We start from the raw sequence: 17,844 nt of genomic DNA, 5'->3' as shown, positions 1-17,844 counted from the left end.
CGTAATCTGCAGGCCTTTGGGCTGAGCAGCGGTCGCTTGGTAGGCCAAGGCCCTTCAGGGGCTGTAGTGCCATGGGGTTAGTTTTTAGTTATTATTATTATTATTATTATTATTATTATTATTATTTCATTAACTGCCTATTGTTGCGTGGTAATACGCTCATATCTGGTAGATATCCTTAAAAAGAGAAGGGCAACTCAGTTTCAAGCATGAAATAGACATACACAGAAACCGGTGGCCTCATGGAATACCCATCACCGAAAAAAGAAAAAAATACACACACACAACCCGGACTTCATAAACACCATTAGGATTTTCTGCACGTTAATAACGAGATTTATGAGTGTTCGCACGACAATTAAGATGAAACTGGGCCTCATCCGAACAGAACACAAGCAGTGGTTCGAATTCAATGACGCTAGATACCAACCACAATATTTCACTCTTGTGGTGGATCAGCAGGTTTTAAACAATGGACCCGTGTAAATCTGTACGGTTTGATATGTAACAACTTTGTAGCTCTGTGTGCAGAAGAAACCGACACCCCTACTTTATTTCGTGAGTAACTTATTTTTAATGAGCACTGAGATAGTATTACAATTACGTGAATCTGTGCTCGTGAAGGTGGCATTTCACCAGGAAATTGCTGAAAAAATGCATCGCGTACCCCTGGCCAGGGCAGGGAATTTTACCTGGACCTGAGGGCTGGTTCGAGGTCCAGTCAGTCTATATGATTACAATAGAGGATCTATCAGGTGGTGAGATGGAGGTCTTGGTCTAGAAATCCAGGAATAACGGCCGAGAGTATTTGTAGTGCTGACCTAACGATACCTCGTAATCTGCAGGCCTTCGGGCTGAGCAGCGGTCGCTTTGTAGGTCATGGTCCTTCGGGGCTGTTTCGACATGGGGTTTGGTTTAGTTTATTATTATTATTACTAACTTATTATTATTGTTCCAAGTTTTCTGTGGAACAGCAGAGGTGGAAGAAGGGGCCGGGGTGAATGGGTCAAACTACAAAGCCGAGATATGAATTAAAATTTCCTTAAAGGTTATATTTTCGAAAATAGCAAAACTTAACAATATTCACATGGAATTTCAAAATTTAACAAATAACAACAAGTCAAAAAATAACCGACAATCAGGTACAAGACCAGGAAAAGCCAAAATACAGAACAATTCTGGGCCTTACGCCCTTCGCTTTACAATTCCCTTGAGCTCATAGCTCAAATATACCAAGCACAAGACCTTCAAGGGCAGAAAACCCCTTTATTCAAGGAGTACTTGCTCCTTATTACAATATCAAGCCTCCTAGAGGCACTTTTCCAACACAAGAAAAGAGCAGACACGCTCTCAGTTTTTCAAGCCTCTTCAAGGCCATACCATACTTTACAATCACTTGCCATCAAGGCACAAATAACACCACTGAAACGGCGGTATCTTGTTCCCAGTCTACTGGGCCTTAGCAGAAAAAGAACAGGTTAAGTGAATGGCCCGCAATACCAAAGGAATGGAGGTGAGTACTTGCACTCCTAAATACACCTTTTAAAACCTAAAAGGCACTAAGCCGATGAAACAGGGGCTATTCCCAAACTATGGAGGTGACACGTATAATGAATAAATTTAACACATTAAGGAAGAGTAGAAAATCAGTTACCAAAACGTAGTCACCTCAAATCAAAATGAAGGGGAACTCGAGAGGGTAAAGCACTCTCTATCCCCGATTTACAGTTAAAGACATATTTTTTACATAAGCCGGCACAAATTTACATTTTTAGAAAGGTAGGTTACATTGTAAAATTTTCGGACCTTTCCCGCGGGTTAAACTGCTGAGCTAGCAAGAAATAAAGATGTTAAGAGGCCATTACCTTACTGAAGAACTGCTGCCTGAAGAAAGAGGCGCTACCCGCCTCCTGCTACACGTCCATACACTAAGTTAGATGTTGATGAAGTGGCCGAGAGACAAGAAAATCAGCAGTTTTTATACCCTCGGGGAAGTTTCGAGATCTTTCATGAATAATTAAGACACACCCACAGGCTTTTATTGGCTACAGTACACAGTTACACACAAAATCGAAGAAGACATACGGGATTGGCTGAAAATTAATTACAGAAATAATTGATTGGCTAACTTCAAAACTGGCGGAAAGAAAAGATTAATATTGCCAACCCACAAATGAAAGAACGAAATTTAGTAAAGAAAAAACTTATGAGTACAAAATTTCTTCAAATAGTTCCTTCACTTCGCACCAGGGTGCATGATCATAGCCTTTTTTAGTAGAGACATCTATGAGAGAATGTCCACACTTCTTGATAAATAGTAAACAAAAACAATTCGAAATTCACACAATGACATCTTCAGAGGAAAAATTTTAAGTAGGTCCAGTTTTAACTTCACTGTTTCTCCTGTAGAGGAGTACTTTAAGGCGGAAAATTCGAATGTGCGGCGTAGATGTCTACCCCCCGGTACAATTATTATTCTTATTATTCTTATTCTTATTATTATTATTGTACCGGGCGGTACACCTCTACACCGTTTATTTAAAAGTTGCGCCAGTTGAAACTCCTCTTCTGGAGGAAGGTTGAACTTTATCTATTCTATTAATTCTCTACTTTCTCAGAAGATGTCACCACGTGGAAAATTTTGAGTTTGTGAACTGTGTCATTTTTGACGTACTTTTGTTTTGCTTGTATTAAGAAGTGTGAACTTTCTCTTCTAGAGGACACTACTGAAGATCAACAATAGTGCGACCTAGTGCGGAGTCAAAGAACTATTTTGTTGGAGAAATTTTTATTTCAAGAGTTTGTTCTTTGTTAAATTTCCTTCTGTCATTGTTTAAGTTGGCTGTATACCCCTCTTTTTCCCCTTAGTTTGGATCTAGCCAATCCCGAATTTCTTTAATTAATTTTCCACCAATAATGTGTTTCTTCTTCCTCTATGTAGGGGTTTCTTTTCCCTAGCCAATAAAAACTTTGAGGGAGGGTGTTTTATTTCCCCTAACGCCTAGAATCTTCCGCGAGAGGATATAAACTGCTGATTTTGGGGTCTCCGGGCCACTTCTGTTCCATCTTTCAGTGTATTAAGTACATAGCAGGAGGCGGGAAGCGCCTCTTTCTTCTTCAGCCGTTCTACATCAGGTAATGGCCTATTAATAACTTCTTTTCTCGCTAGGTCGGCAGTTTAACACTCGCGGCGGGTTCGAAGCATTTCCATCATGTAACCTTTTCCTAAAATGTAATTACTCTTTTCATCTTTTTCTTGTAAAGCTACATATTGGGATAGAGAGTGCTAACCCTCTCGAGCTCCCACTCACATTTGTTTTGAGGTGAACTTATTTTCTCAAACTATTCTTCGTTTATGTAATGTAAAGTGTTCTTCTCTAAGTCACCTCTGTAGTATGGGATTAGCCATTGCGTTAGCGGCCCAGAGCCAGATTAGGTTTAAAAAAAAAAAAAAAGTGTATTAGGAGTGCAAGATCGCCTCCTCTCAAATTGTTATTTTAGAGGTCATATAATCAACCTTCTTTTCATGTAATAGACCTCTGTAGGTTGGGTATTTTACCCCTGTGAATACGTCCTTAGAGGACAGCTTGAAGGTAGAGTTTGGTGTGGCTTTTGAGAGGCTTAAATTTTAAGAGCGGATCGCTCTTTTGAAAATGGAGTGTCATATGCCTCGTGGAGGCTTTTCTGTGTAATTCGGAGCCAGGGGCTCCTAGGGATGAATGGGGTTTTCTGCCCCTCTGTTAAAACTTGTGTTTGTGGTAAAACTGAGCTGATCGCTGAAGTCAGGGCGTGAAGCCCAAAACCTGTAAATATTGTATCTCCCCTTGTTTTGCTACATTGTACCTGCCATGTCTGTTATTGCTTGGTTTTTGAAAAGAAAATATAACCTAGTTAAATTTTAAATTAATTTTACATTAACTTTGATTCCGTAGTTTGAAACCCATTCACGCCCGCACCTTCTTACGCCTCTACCTACCGCTAAAACACGGTAACAATTATTATTATTATTATTTAAATTCAGTACATTTAAAGATGGATATTTGGATTATACAAAGGATTTCCTGAGGTCGTTATAGGGAATTTTTCCTTCCTGGAAACTGGTCACACTATATACGATTAGAAAACACCTTGTGGTCTAGTGATAAGTCTAAGGACTAGCAATGGGTGACTCAGTTTAGAAACCAGTCAGTGCCATCCACATTATACCAAATTAAGGCTGTGAATTAGGGAGTAAATTCAAAATTTACAGGAACGAAATTCGCTGACACTCTGTGAAGGTAAAAACCAGTTACCTCGGGCAAGACAGGACATAAAGAAGTCGCTCCTGACTGAACTAGATCCCGGATGAAAATTACGTAATGCTTCAGAGTAAGAAAATGACCGCCCAATTAGATACTATAATGAGAGATAGGAAGGTACAATAGGACATAATGCATCAATATATACATCAACAAGAAGTTAAGTACATAAATCAATCAATATTCTAGGCGCGACCCAACATCCTGCAATTATTATTTAATCCCGTAAGTAAGCGATCGGCTTTTCGTAGTTGCTATAATTATGCGAATATGGGAGCAAGGTGCAGGGATCACTTTAATGTAGCACTTTGCATAACGTAGTAACCGATGATGAGACCAACGTCCAAGGTCCCACCTGTCACTCTGGGATGGGATGAGCCCAGGGTGTGGGAAGCAAGGTCGTTTGCCGATCGTGAGCGGCACAGTCAACTCTTTATGGAGAAACAATAAAGTATAGAAGTGCGAGAGAAAGAGAGGCAGAGATAAGACCTGTGCTAACTAACCTAACCTTTAACTTTGGAAAGTGACCAAGGTTTTCATCATCATGCTGACACAGTGTGATTACAAATACAGTTCCCAATTTTAAATATTTTTGTAGGTCACACTGTGTTATATGAATCGGAATCGTGTAGCCTGGGCTTAAAAATTATATTGTATTTCAAATATTGTAATGACCTTATTTCCATATCTTACTATTTCCGCTGAGTTGTATTTAACAGTGCTCTGGAACTTTGATTGGGGGTACTAGGGGAGATCACTGCATGACCTGTCAATGAGTCCAATTAGATCTGCTGTGTTTTCCCATAGGGTGAGGGTGATTACTTTTTATTTATTTTTTTGTTACAAGTTCCACCTACATAGACAGGTTTATGGCGACGGAGGAAGCGGTCATGGCCCCAATTAAGGCTCATCCCCAGCATTTGCCTGGCATGAAAGCGGGAAACCACGGAAAACCATCTTCAGGGCTGCCGACAGTGTGTGATGATGATGATGATTGTTGTTTAAAGGGGCCTAACATCTAGGTCATCGGCCCCTAATGGTACGAAATGAGACGAAATAGAATGACATATTAAAAGTCTAAAATTCTCCACTGACCAGAATTCAAAAACGTGAGAACGAAGAATGAATGGATGGACATGAATTTAAAACCATCAGTGGTTGCGACCCGCAATGTCTCACATTAACATAAACAGACGTGACAATATCGTATTAGTGACCAAGGGACTACTGCTATAGCATAACACTGAATGGATTATGCGTGCAGTCAAAAGGGGGTCCTAAATCGCAGTTATCGGCCCCTCAACGGTACTGATCGCTATCAAAATAGAACCATGGCATTTGTTCTGTTGCGGTACTAATCAAAAGTAGCAGAGACTTGCGGCATTCCACACATTATTGTACTACTCAGAGCTTATGAAATTCGACATATAATACAGACCTATGTTTTTCTCACTTTGGGGCGCCATTTACAGGCAACGCAAACCTATGGTGTTCATCACATAAGAGTACTAACCACAGGGACCTCTCCCTATCCCGTGGTGTTCCTCATATAGTGGGTACTAATCATAGGCAAGGTAGAACCATGGTAGCTATCATCCCATGGTCCTGCTCATATGGTGGTACTAATCACAGGTACTGCAAAAGCCGACAGCACGGTGCTCCTGTGTGCTACTAATCAAAAACCAATTTCGTACCTAATGTAGTGGTACTAGGCACAAGTAAAAGCAACCCTTGGTGTTCTCCGCGTGGTGGTACTAATCACAAGTAGTTTCATGGTTCTAATACAATCAACCCTTGGTCGCCCCTTTTAGTCGCCTCTCACGACAGGCAGGGGATACCGTGGGTGTATTATTCGTCTGCCTCCCCCACCCACAGGGGGGGTGTGTTTGGTCCGCGAGAGGTATTTTATTTCCCTCAAGTCCTCCGGCAAGCCGGTTAGGACCCCCCTATCCGCCACCTGGGACGCGCCACGTGGGAGTATCACCTCTCCCCCTGCCACGCCTGCGTGGCAGGTTCGTGGCCGACAGTGTGTTTCGAACCCACTATCTCCCGAATATAGGACACTGACAGCATTTAAGCGACTGCAGCTATCGAGCTTGGTGAGGGTAAAAAGCCTACTGCTGTCGAATAACAACACCAAGGGGTTTGCTCAAGACTTCACGTCTCCACCTGACGGATGAATGCCCATCAACAGCATTGTATGACCTCACTCCATATGGGTCAACTTGTAGGATTCCAGCAAGATATAGCAGACATGTTGAATTCAGGAGGTCAAATGGTCTGTATCGCGATTGACCTTTCTAATGCATTTGATAGGGTGGATCATGGGAGACTACTGGAAAAAGGAGTGAAATTGGACTAGACAAAAGAATGACTGAATGGGTTGCTATATTTCTAGAAAATAGATCTCAGAGAATTAGAGTAGGCGAAGCGTTATCTGACCATGTAATCATTAAGAGAGGAATTCCTGAAGGCAGTATTATTGGACCTTTATGTTTTCTTATATATATAAATGGTATGAGTAAAGAAGGGGAATCACAGTTGAGGCTTTTTGCGGATGATGTTATTCTGTATAGAGAAATAAATAAGTTTCACAAATAGGAAAAGTCCTCTCAGTTTTAATAACTGCGTTGATGGTAAAGAGACAAAGCCTCTCGTAGTGCATTGGCACTGCCGGTGGCTCCAAGTAGCCTACGCAGTGGCCTCCACGGTATGCACTAGCCAGCGTCTTGGTAGGTGTGTTAGGTACCAACTGATGAGCCCAACCTAGCACATAAGGGCGAAACGATGGCAACCAGGAATGAGTTAGCTGGGAAATTTATAATGTCCAATAACGGATCATTTGTATTGGTATTAGGATTCCTTGATTAAAGAACTGGAAAAAATCCAAAGAAAAGAAGCTCGATTTGACGCCACCACCGAAGCCGGTTTATGCGTACAGCTTCATCCATCGAGTTCATTCCCAACTTAGCCTTTATCTCCTCATTCCGAGTACCCTCCTGCCGTTGTTCCCACCTGTTTGGACTAACAATCACTCTCGCTACTTTCATGTCTGTTATTCTAACTTATGAATGAGATATCCTGAGTCCACCCAGCTTTCGCTCCCGTAAAGCGAAGTTGGTCTGAACACACAAAGATGTAAAGATAGTTTCGTCCGGAAGCTGACTTCCTTCTCACACAACACTGTTGATCGCAAAGACGAGCTCACTGCATTAGCTTTACTACACCTTGATTCAATCACACTTACTATATTACCATCCTGGGAGAACACACAACCTAAATACTTAAGTTATCTACCTGTTCCAGGTTTGTATCACCAAGCTGACATTGAGTTCTGTTAAATGTCTTACCTCCTAACATCATTTTAGTCTTCGAAAGGTTAATTTTCATACCAAGCTCATTGCACCTATTTTCAAGTTGCAAGATATTGGAGTGCAGGATTTCCGGACAATCTGCCATTAAGACGGACAGCTTACTACATTTCCACATGCCTGAATCCCTCCCTGCCACATTATACCTTTCAGCAGATGATCCGTGTAATCTACGAACAACAAAGGTGAAATATTACGGCTCCATGGCTAAATGGTTAGCGTGCTGGCCTTTAATCGCAGGGGTCCCGGGTTCGATTCCCGGCAGGATCGGGAATTTTAACCATCATTGGTTAATTTTGCTGGCACGGGGGCTGGGTGTATGTGTCGTCTTCATCTTTTCATCCTCATCACGACGCGCAGGTCGCCTACGGGAATCAAATTAAAAGACCTGCATCTGGCGAGCCGAACTTGTCCTCGGACACTCCCGGCACTAAAAGCCATACGCCATTTCATTTTTCTAACCCCTGTAAGTACCCTGAACCAGGAATTCATTCTACCATCAATTTTCACTGTAGCTCATTAGTCAATATAAATGCCTTGGATATATTTTAATAATCTTCCCTTGACCCCGTAGTCTCCTAATATTGTGAAAATATTTTCCCTCGGTAACCTGTCATATGCTTTCTCTAGATCTACGAAACATAAACACAATTGTTTATTCCTCTCGTAGCATTTTTCAATTACCTGGCGCATATTGAAAATCTGATCTTGACAACCCCTCTGTGGTCTGAAACCATACTGGTTTTCAACCAACTTCCTCTCGATCACTGATCTCACCCTCCCTTCCAATATGCCAGTGAATACTATGCCTGGTATACTAATGAATGAGATACCTCGATCGTTGTTGCAATCCTTCCTGTCCCCTTGCTTACAGATAGGGGCAATTACTGCTTTTGCCCAATATGAAGGTACCTTACGAACACTCCATGCTAATCTTATTATTCTATGAAGCCATTTCATCCCTGCCCCCCCCCCTCCACTATACTTCATTTCAGGTCTAATTCCATCTATTCCTGATTCTTTATGATAATGGAGTTTATTTACTATCATTTAACAACCATTTGCATTTCCTCAAGCATAATTTCACCAACATCATTTTCCACCTCCCCATGAGCCCCGTTTTTCGTGGCATCACCATGAAGATTTCCTTTTATGTTGAGAAGATATTCAAAACATTCCCTCCACCTGTCCAGTGATACCATGGGGTCTATTGTGAGCTCACCAGAATTACCCAAAACACTGTTCATTTCCTTTTTTCCTCCATTTCTAAGAATCTTTATTACTGTCCTGTTGCTTGACCTACACTTTCCAGGTGTAGATTCAACAACTATTCGTTTCGCTCTGTTCCTTTCAAATATGTACAATTCCTGTCTGCATTGGCCCTTGTTTGAAGCCATTTCTGATAAGCCTTCTTTTTACGGTTACAAGCTGCTCTCACTTCATCATTCCACCAAAATATTCGCTTTTTCCCATCTTTACACACAGTTGTTAATAGGCATTCCCTTGCTGATACTACTACAGCATCCCCGTATGCCACACATTGTCTTTCTATATCCTGAACCTGCTTACTGTCCACTGTTCGGAACTTCTCACTGATTATACCCATGTATTTTTGTCTAATTTCCTCGTCCCTGATATTTTCTACCCTTATTCGTTTGTAGGCAGATTTCACTTTCTCTATCCTAGGCCTAGAAATACTTAAATCACTACAGATGAGATAGTGGTCTGTATCATAGAAAAATCCCCGGAAAACCCGTACAATCCTAACAGACTTCCTGAGTTCGAATTCTGTTAAGATAAAGTCTATTATGGATCTGGTACCCCTAGCCTCCCATGTTTAGCGGTGAATAGCTTATGTCTTATGCTAGAAGTTGTGTTTATAGCTGCTAAACCCATACTAGCAGAAGTCCAGCGGAAGCTTCCCATTCCTATTAGCTTCCATATCTTTCCCACATTTACCAATCACCTTTTCGTATCCTTTAGTTGTCGCATCGAAATCGCCCTTTGGCACTATCCTATCCTTGCTGTTGACCCCGACTACGATGTCACTCAATGCATCATAAAACTTGTCAACTTCATTCTCATCTGCGCCCTCACATGGTGAATACACTGTGACAATTCTCGTCCTAATTCCTCCAACTGCCAAATCTACCCACATCATTCGCTCATTTACGTGCCTAACAGAGACTATGTTTCGTGCAATAGTATTCCTGATGAACAGCCCTACCCCATACTCTGCCCTTTCCTTTTTAACATCCGTCAGGTATACTTTATAATCTCCTATCTCTTCCTCGTTATCTCCCCTTACCCGAATATCACTTACTCCTAGCACATCCAGATGCATCCTCTTTGCTGACTCAGCCTGTTCTATCTTTCTTCCATAAGCTCCATTAATATCGATAGCTCCCCATCGATTATAGTTTTGCAAGTTGCTTTACGTCGCACCGACACAAATGGGACAGGAAAGGGCTAGGAGTGGGAAGGAAGCGACCGTGGCCTTAATTAAAGTACATTTGCCTAGTGTGACAATGGGAAACCACGGAAAACCATCTTCAGGGCTGCCGACAGTGGGATTCGAACCCACTACCTCCTGAATACTGGATACTGGCCGCACTTAAGCGACTGCAGCTATCGAGCTCGGTGCCATCGAATTTCATTTCCTTTACCAAGTTGTTTCCAAGGAGTCCCTCACCTGTCAAATGCGAGTGGGACTCCTTTACTCCCATAGGTCCGAGGCTTGCTTAAAATGTTCTGAGCACTGCAAATTCATGAAGCAGGTTGCTACCCTACTTGCACATAGTCCAAGTTAGGATCTCTCCTCCAACGGGTTAGGGACCTAGCCGCCTGAGCACGAGGAAGGCCATGACTCAGAATTATGTCCGAGATGCCCACTCCCATTTCGTAGCAACTGGCATCCTAACTCTCAGGACCACTTACTAGGCCATTAAAACGTTCACAAACTAGGACGTGGCTACATTATCCCACACCATGAACCATTAATAATAATAATAATAATAATAATAATAATAATTTCGGAGGATACATTTCAGAAGCTTTCAAGGTAAAGACAGGAGTTAGGACGGGAGATGGGCTCCCGCCCCCCTGCTATTCAATTGCGTCCTTTAAAAAGTGATCTGCGAGTGGCGCTAGGGAATTAATAACGATGGGCTCCAAAATGGTGTGAATTTGGGTTACAAGAACATGAATCTTTCAATTGACTGCCTAGCTTTTTCAGATTATCTAGCAATTTTCTCTGATTCTTTAGACATGGCTACAAAGCAAATTAACAAGACACAGGCAGAAAGAGGAGCCCTCGAGATCTCTTTGGAGAGAACGCAATTCATAACAACATCAAGACAGCAGCACGATTACTAAAAGTAAACTACGGTGCAATCAAACGGACAGATAAGTTTAAACATCTTAGTGAGTGGATAGAACCAAACATTTCTGAAAAAGAAGCTTACACGTCGCTCATGAATAAAATGGAAATGGCTTATCAACTGACCAAAGATGTTTAAAACAAAAAGTACATATCCTTGAAAGCGAAGCTCAGTCATTGTTGCACTCTCATAAGACCAGAGTTTTTTGTATGACGCGGAATGCCTTGCTATGAACGAGAAAGGCCAGATAGAAAAATTGGAAATTAAAGAAAGAAAGATTTTATGGAAAATTCTTGGCCCAATTACAAAGATAAATATCAACGTCAGCATAACCATGGGCTATATATTCATGTCCAGAGAATCTCTGATATCGTGCGGAGAAGGAGAATTGCATTTTATGGCCACTTGCTAAGAATGAAATCAACACGATTATCGAGCCAGATCTTCACCTATTACAAAGATAAGAAGACCCGGCCAACTTGGTTCAAGAAGGTGGAAAGGGACCTACAGGAGATGGGGATCACTTATGGAGATATACAAGAACGCAACCCACTCAGGAGGAAGCTAAAAGACCGCCAGGGTTTTCAAGAAAGGCCAAAGTTGAAGACGGAAAGACGTGGATGGAGGAAAGAAAAGAGAAACACCGGCAACGAATGAAGGAGCATTGGGCAAAGATGAAAGCTCAGAGAAGACGTGGTCCTTAGTAGGCCGATACGAAGAAAGAAGAAATAATAATAATAATTGAACCGGTTGGTACACCTCTACGCCACACATTTGAATTTGCCGCCTTAAAATACCTCCCTACTGGAGAAACCCGGAACTTTAACAGCTGAACTAACTTTACTGTTGATCAGAAGATGTCATTGTGTGATTTTGATTTGCTTTTGTTTCTCATTGATCTATAAGTGTGGACATTCTCTAACAGAGGTCTCTACCAAAAAACTATGATTATGCACTCTAGTGTGAAGGAATGAACTTTCTTGAAGAAATTTTGTATTCATAAGTTTTGTCTTTACTTTGTTCTTTTATTTGATGGTTGGCAATATTAAGCTTCCTTTCCGTCTGTATTGAATTTAACCAATCCTAAATTTCTGTAATTAATTTCCCACCAATAAGGTGTTTCTTCATCGCCTTGTGTATAAGATTTTGCTGTCAACCAATAAAAATTGAGTGGGTGTGTCTACTCATTCCTGAAAGGTCTCGAATTTTCCACGAGGGTATAAAAACTGCTGATTTTCTTGTCTCCGGGCCACTCTTATGACATCTTGCTCAGTGTGTGACTATGTAGCAGGGGGCGGGAAGCGCCTCGTTCTTCAGGCAGCAGCTCTTCAACAAGGTAATGGCCTCTTAACATCTTTATTTCTTGCTAGCTCAGCAGTTTAACTCCCGGGGAAGGTTCGAAACCTTTAATATGTAACCTATATCTTTAAATTTGTAAGCCTTTTCAATCTTGTAAATACTCCACTTAACTGGAACTGTAATTCGGGGATAGAGAGTGCTTTACCCTCTCGAGCTCCCCTTCATTTTGAAGTTGAGGTGACTACGTTTTCATAACCGTTTCTTCTCTTCCTTAACGTATTAAAGTTTTCTCATACGAGTCACTGCCCTAGCTTGGGATTAGCTCCTGTGTAATTGGCCGAGAGCCACTTAGGTTTTGAAATGTGTATTTAAGAGTGCAAGTTCACTCCTCCAGTCCTCTTTGTACTTTGGGCCAGTAACTTACCCTGTTGTTTTTTTTCTTCATTGCGAAGGCCCTGTAGGTTGGGTACTAGTTACCCCTGTTTATTTATAAGTATGCCTTAAGGGCAGTTGAGTGTAAAGTCTGTTTATGGCCTTCCGATAGGCTCGAATTATTGAGAGCGGGTCTGCTCTTTCCTAAATTTGATCTCTGTGTGCCTCTAGGAGGCTTAACATTGTAATTAGGAGCAAGTGCTCCTTGGTATGATGGGGTTTTCTGCCCCTTAGTTAAAAAGGTACCTTGGCAAAGTTGGGCTTGAAGCTCAAAGATGTAAGGTGGGGCTTGAAGCCCAGGACTTGTAACGAACATTGGACTTGTTCTTTCATTTGGAAAATCATACTTGTACCTGGATTTTGCCTTATGGTAATTTCACCTAGTGAAAATATGTTTAATTGCCTCTAAATTTTGACTTTTCTGGTCTTGGACCTTATTATTGGTTATTTGTTGACTTGCTGTTATTTGTTGAAGTCTAAAGCTTTGTTAAATCTTGTTAAGTTTTGATATTTTTTGAAAATATAACCTTTATTGAAATTTTAAATTCATCTTGTGGCCTTGTAGTTAGACCCATTCTAGCCCGCACCTTCTTTATCCTCTGCTGTTCCACAGATACCTCGGAACAATAATAATAATAATAATAATAATAATAATAATAATAATTGTACCGGGCGGTACACCTCTACACCGTTTATTTAAAAGTTGCGCCAGTTGAAACTCCTCTTCTGGAGGAAGGTTGAACTTTATCTATTCTATTAATTCTCTACTTTCTCAGAAGATGTCACCACGTGGAAAATTTTGAGTTTTTGAACTGTGTCACTTTTGATGTGTTTTTGTTTCGCTTGAAGTAAGAAGTGTGAACTTTCTCTTCTAGAGGACACTACTGAAGAATTACAATAGTGCAACCTAGCGCGAAATCAAAGAACTATTTTGTTGGAGAAATTTTTATTTCAAGAGTTTGTTCTTTGTTAAATTTCTTTCTGTCATGGTTTAAGTTGGCTGTATACCCCTCTTTTTCCCCTTATTTTGGATCTAGCCAATCCCGAATTTCTTTAATTAATTTTCCACCAATAATGTGTTTCTTCTTCCTCTATGTAGGGGTTTCTTTTCCCTAGCCAATAAAAACTTTGAGGGAGGGTGTTTTATTTCCCCTAACGCCTAGAATCTTCCGCGAGAGGTTATAAACTGCTGATTTTGGGGTCTCCGGGCCACTTCTGTTCCATCTTTCAGTGTATTAAGTACATAGCAGGAGGCGGGAAGCGCCTCTTTCTTCTTCAGCCGTTCAACACCAGGTAATGGCCTATTAATAACTTCTTTTCTTGCTAGGTCGGCAGTTTAACACTCGCGGCGGGTTCGAAGCATTTCCATCATGTAACCTTTTCCTAAAATGTAATTACTCTTTTCATCTTTTTCTTGTAAGGCTACATATTGGGATAGAGAGTGCTAACCCTCTCGAGCTCCCACTCATATTTGTTTTGAGGTGAACTTATTTTCTCAAACTATTCTTCGTTTATGTAATGTTAAGTGTTCTTCTCTAAGTCACCTCTGTAGTATGGGATTAGCCCTTGCGTTAGCGGCCCAGAGCCAGATTAGGTTTTTAAAAAAAAAACAAAGTGTATTAGGAGTGCAAGATCGCCTCCTCTCAAATTGTTATTTTAGAGGTCATGTAATCAACCTTCTTTTCATGTAATAGACCTCTGTAGGTTGGGTATTTTACCCCTGTGAATACGTCCTTAACCCTTACCCCTCGAATTAAAGTTCTCTGTGTTGCCTCTACTACTCGTATTTTAAATGTACATTTTTATCTTATATGACCTGTATTAATCTTCACGATTTTGGAGATAGCACTTGATTTTAAATTATGTAGTTAGGCTATACACGTTTACAGCAAGCTATACTGGAGCAAATAAAAGCAATATTTGGAATTTAAGACGAATTATTTTACATTTTTATTATTATTATTGTTACCGTTATCGCATACCGATTGGTTTCGTGAATAATTTAGTGTACAAATTATCGCTAAAAATCAATTGAAAAACTCTATTTAGTCTCTGTTTTCATACCTCGCAGTAGTTTGTAGGCTGAAACCACTGTAAACGGCAATTTCTTGAAATCTGAATCTGTTGATTTATAATTGTGCCAGCCGTCAGCATCAGGTACATGTTGGGTTACGGTACACAAACCGACCATCGTCAGTTCACTTTTAGGCATCGTGAAATGCTATTAGATAATTATATTCATTAGGAGCAGAGGTGCGAAAATTCTGAGGTTCTGTGTGTTGCCTGACATATACAACATATATATGACTAGAAGAGCACATGGCAGCCATGTTTGTTTACTATCGCTCGAGCTTTCATGTGCGTGATTTGACAGCTGACGGCTACACTGTCATCTAAATAATGGATTTTTGACTGACTGTCGAATAGTATCTGGATTCTACAAAGTTCTACGTGGAACCAAAAGATGGCAGTATAGTATATCATCGTGTATTTTGTCGGCTAAGAGACGGCAGACGAGCGGTGGGCGATAAAACGCCATGTCGGGTGTCCCCCGACATGCGACCGGAACGGGAATATCGTAATGTCGGGCCTCACCCGACAGACGAGTGGTAAAGGTTAAAGGACAGCTTGAAGGTAGAGTTTGGTGTGGCCTTTGAGAGGCTTAAATTTTAAGAGCGGATCGCTCTTTTGAAAATGGAGTGTCATATGCCTCGTGGAGGCTTTTCTGTGTAATTCGGAGCCAGGGGCTCCTAGGGATGAATGGGGTTTTCTGCCCCTCTGTTAAAACTTGTGTTTGTGGTAAAACTGAGCTGATCGCTGAAGTCAGGGCGTGAAGCCCAAAACCTGTAAATATTGTATCTCCCCTTGTTTTGCTACATTGTACCTGCCATGTCTGTTATTGCTTGGTTTTTGAAAAGAAAATATAACCTAGTTAAATTTTAAATTAATTTTACATTAACTTTGATTCCGTAGTTTGAAACCCATTCACGCCCGCACCTTCTTACGCCTCTACCTACCGCTAAAACACGGTAACAAGTGGTAGCAGAGCGTGGTTGAATGGGTCTCAATTTAGCCCCTTTTGACGGCTAAACATTGCTTTGATTCGAACTCTAACAATTGTCTCAGTTGCTGGAATTTTTTGAGTTTTTCAAAATTGTTCTGTCATCATGCCCGGCCCTCGCGATGTTCTCCTCCTTAACTACTTGCGCAAAGAGGAGTTGATATATGAGTTAACTATCAGAAACGTTCAGTCTGGAGGCACGGTTGCAATAGACACTAACAAGCTTAGAGAGTCCCTTGATTTGCCCATTTCCATCCCCAATTTGGGAGAGAAAGAAATTGATGACTCTCTTTCCACGATTGTCGAGAATATTACTGGGCTAGCATCGGTAGTCAGCTTTTTTGATGAAAACGATCCATCTCCTAATCAAATTAAGCGTGTGCAAGGCAGGCTGTATCACTTTGCAAATAGAGTTAATGATCTATTGTCTCTAAAGGTGAATGACGTTCAGAGGAAGCAAGCTAATACGCTCCTTGAAACTATCTCTGAATTGTCTAGTAAGGTCACTCAATTGTTAACTGGGGAAGTTCCTCCCAAATCTGATCAGCCCACCGTTGTGAATGTAAGTAGTGAGGAAGAACCTGCTAAGGGAGAAGGCAATAGGATAACCGTTGCTGCTCAAACTATCTCTGCCCCATCGAACAACGAATCTGAACGCCGTGCGTCATTGAGTAACATCCGCTCTGAATTAACTTCTTTGCCCTTGAAACCTTTAACGACTATGTCACCTGGGTTCAGCAGCTTGCCTCATCCATTGGCAATGTTGCTTAGAGGTATCTCTAAGTTTTCCGTCAACACCACCAGTGACGTAATTTCATTTTTAAGATTTCTAGTGGAATTTCAGGATCATGCTCTTGTTTTTTCTCTTTCGCCATGTCAAATTTTGCAAATTATCTATCCGTATGCTATTGGTGTTCTATCTGACAAAATAGTTAGAGCCATTGCCGAGCAATCTTCTATTGAGGATTTCCATGCCCATTTGCTAGCTAACTTCATCCCGGCTAGGGCCAGGTCCTCCCTTATTCAGAAATACTATTATCGGGTACAGCGCTTGGATGAAAACCTGGCAGACTTCATCCAAGATATTAAGTTTTATACTAGGGTGTTTGCTCTCCACTTCCCTGAGGATCAGATCGTGCAGGCTATTGTAGAAGGTATTTCGCCATCCTACAGGTCATATTTGTGTTTCGCGGCGTGTCCGCAAACCTTCTCTGAACTTGAAGCATTGGCCGTCTCAGCGGAAGGAGTTAGATACGCCGATTCTTTGCGTGTCGCGAAAGAACCCCCGCCTTCCTTTAGTAACACTCGGCCTCCACCTCGCCGACCAGTCAATCCCCGTAAATGTTATGCTTGTGGTTCGCCTGACCATCTGCGGAATAAGTGTCCTCTGATCAAGTCAAGTGGGACAAGGAATGGAGCAGGGTCATCACAAGGCTGTTTTAAGTGTGGGGCCTTCTCACATATCGCCAAGAATTGCCCAAACTCAAATAGCACCCCCTCCTGCTCAACTTCTGGTGCAAATTCCAGCTATGCCAATAATAAAAAGTGACTAGTGGCGTCGGCTGAGCCGACTAATCCATATTCCCGAGACTCAGCCCCTAGTAAACAGGTTGTAAATGCAGAGAACGACCAGCCTTCAAATTCATCTTTTGAATGCCCTAAAGAGTGTCTTAGGATTGCGGCGGATACCCCCGCACCTGTTCCTTTTCTTAAGATTGAGTTAAATAACGAGCCTATAACAGCTCTCTTAGATTCAGGCAGTGTTTGTTCCATTATTTCGGCTGATTGGTATTCTAAATTGAAATCTGTTTGTAAACTCCCTGACTATGTCTCTTCTCCTGTTCAATATGTTTCGGCTAATTCATCTCCATTAGAAATTCTAGGTTCCTTACATGTCAAAATTCGGGTTTTTAAATTTACATGGAAGATCAAATTGTTTGTGGCCAAGCGTTTGTCTTGCCCCATCATATTGGGAGCGGACTTCATTTCTCACACTGGTCTTG

This window comes from Anabrus simplex, chromosome 4 (assembly GCF_040414725.1).
Source record: "Anabrus simplex isolate iqAnaSimp1 chromosome 4, ASM4041472v1, whole genome shotgun sequence".
NCBI classification, from domain to species: Eukaryota; Metazoa; Arthropoda; class Insecta; order Orthoptera; family Tettigoniidae; genus Anabrus; species Anabrus simplex.
Note: the sequence above shows the minus strand (reverse complement) of the source record.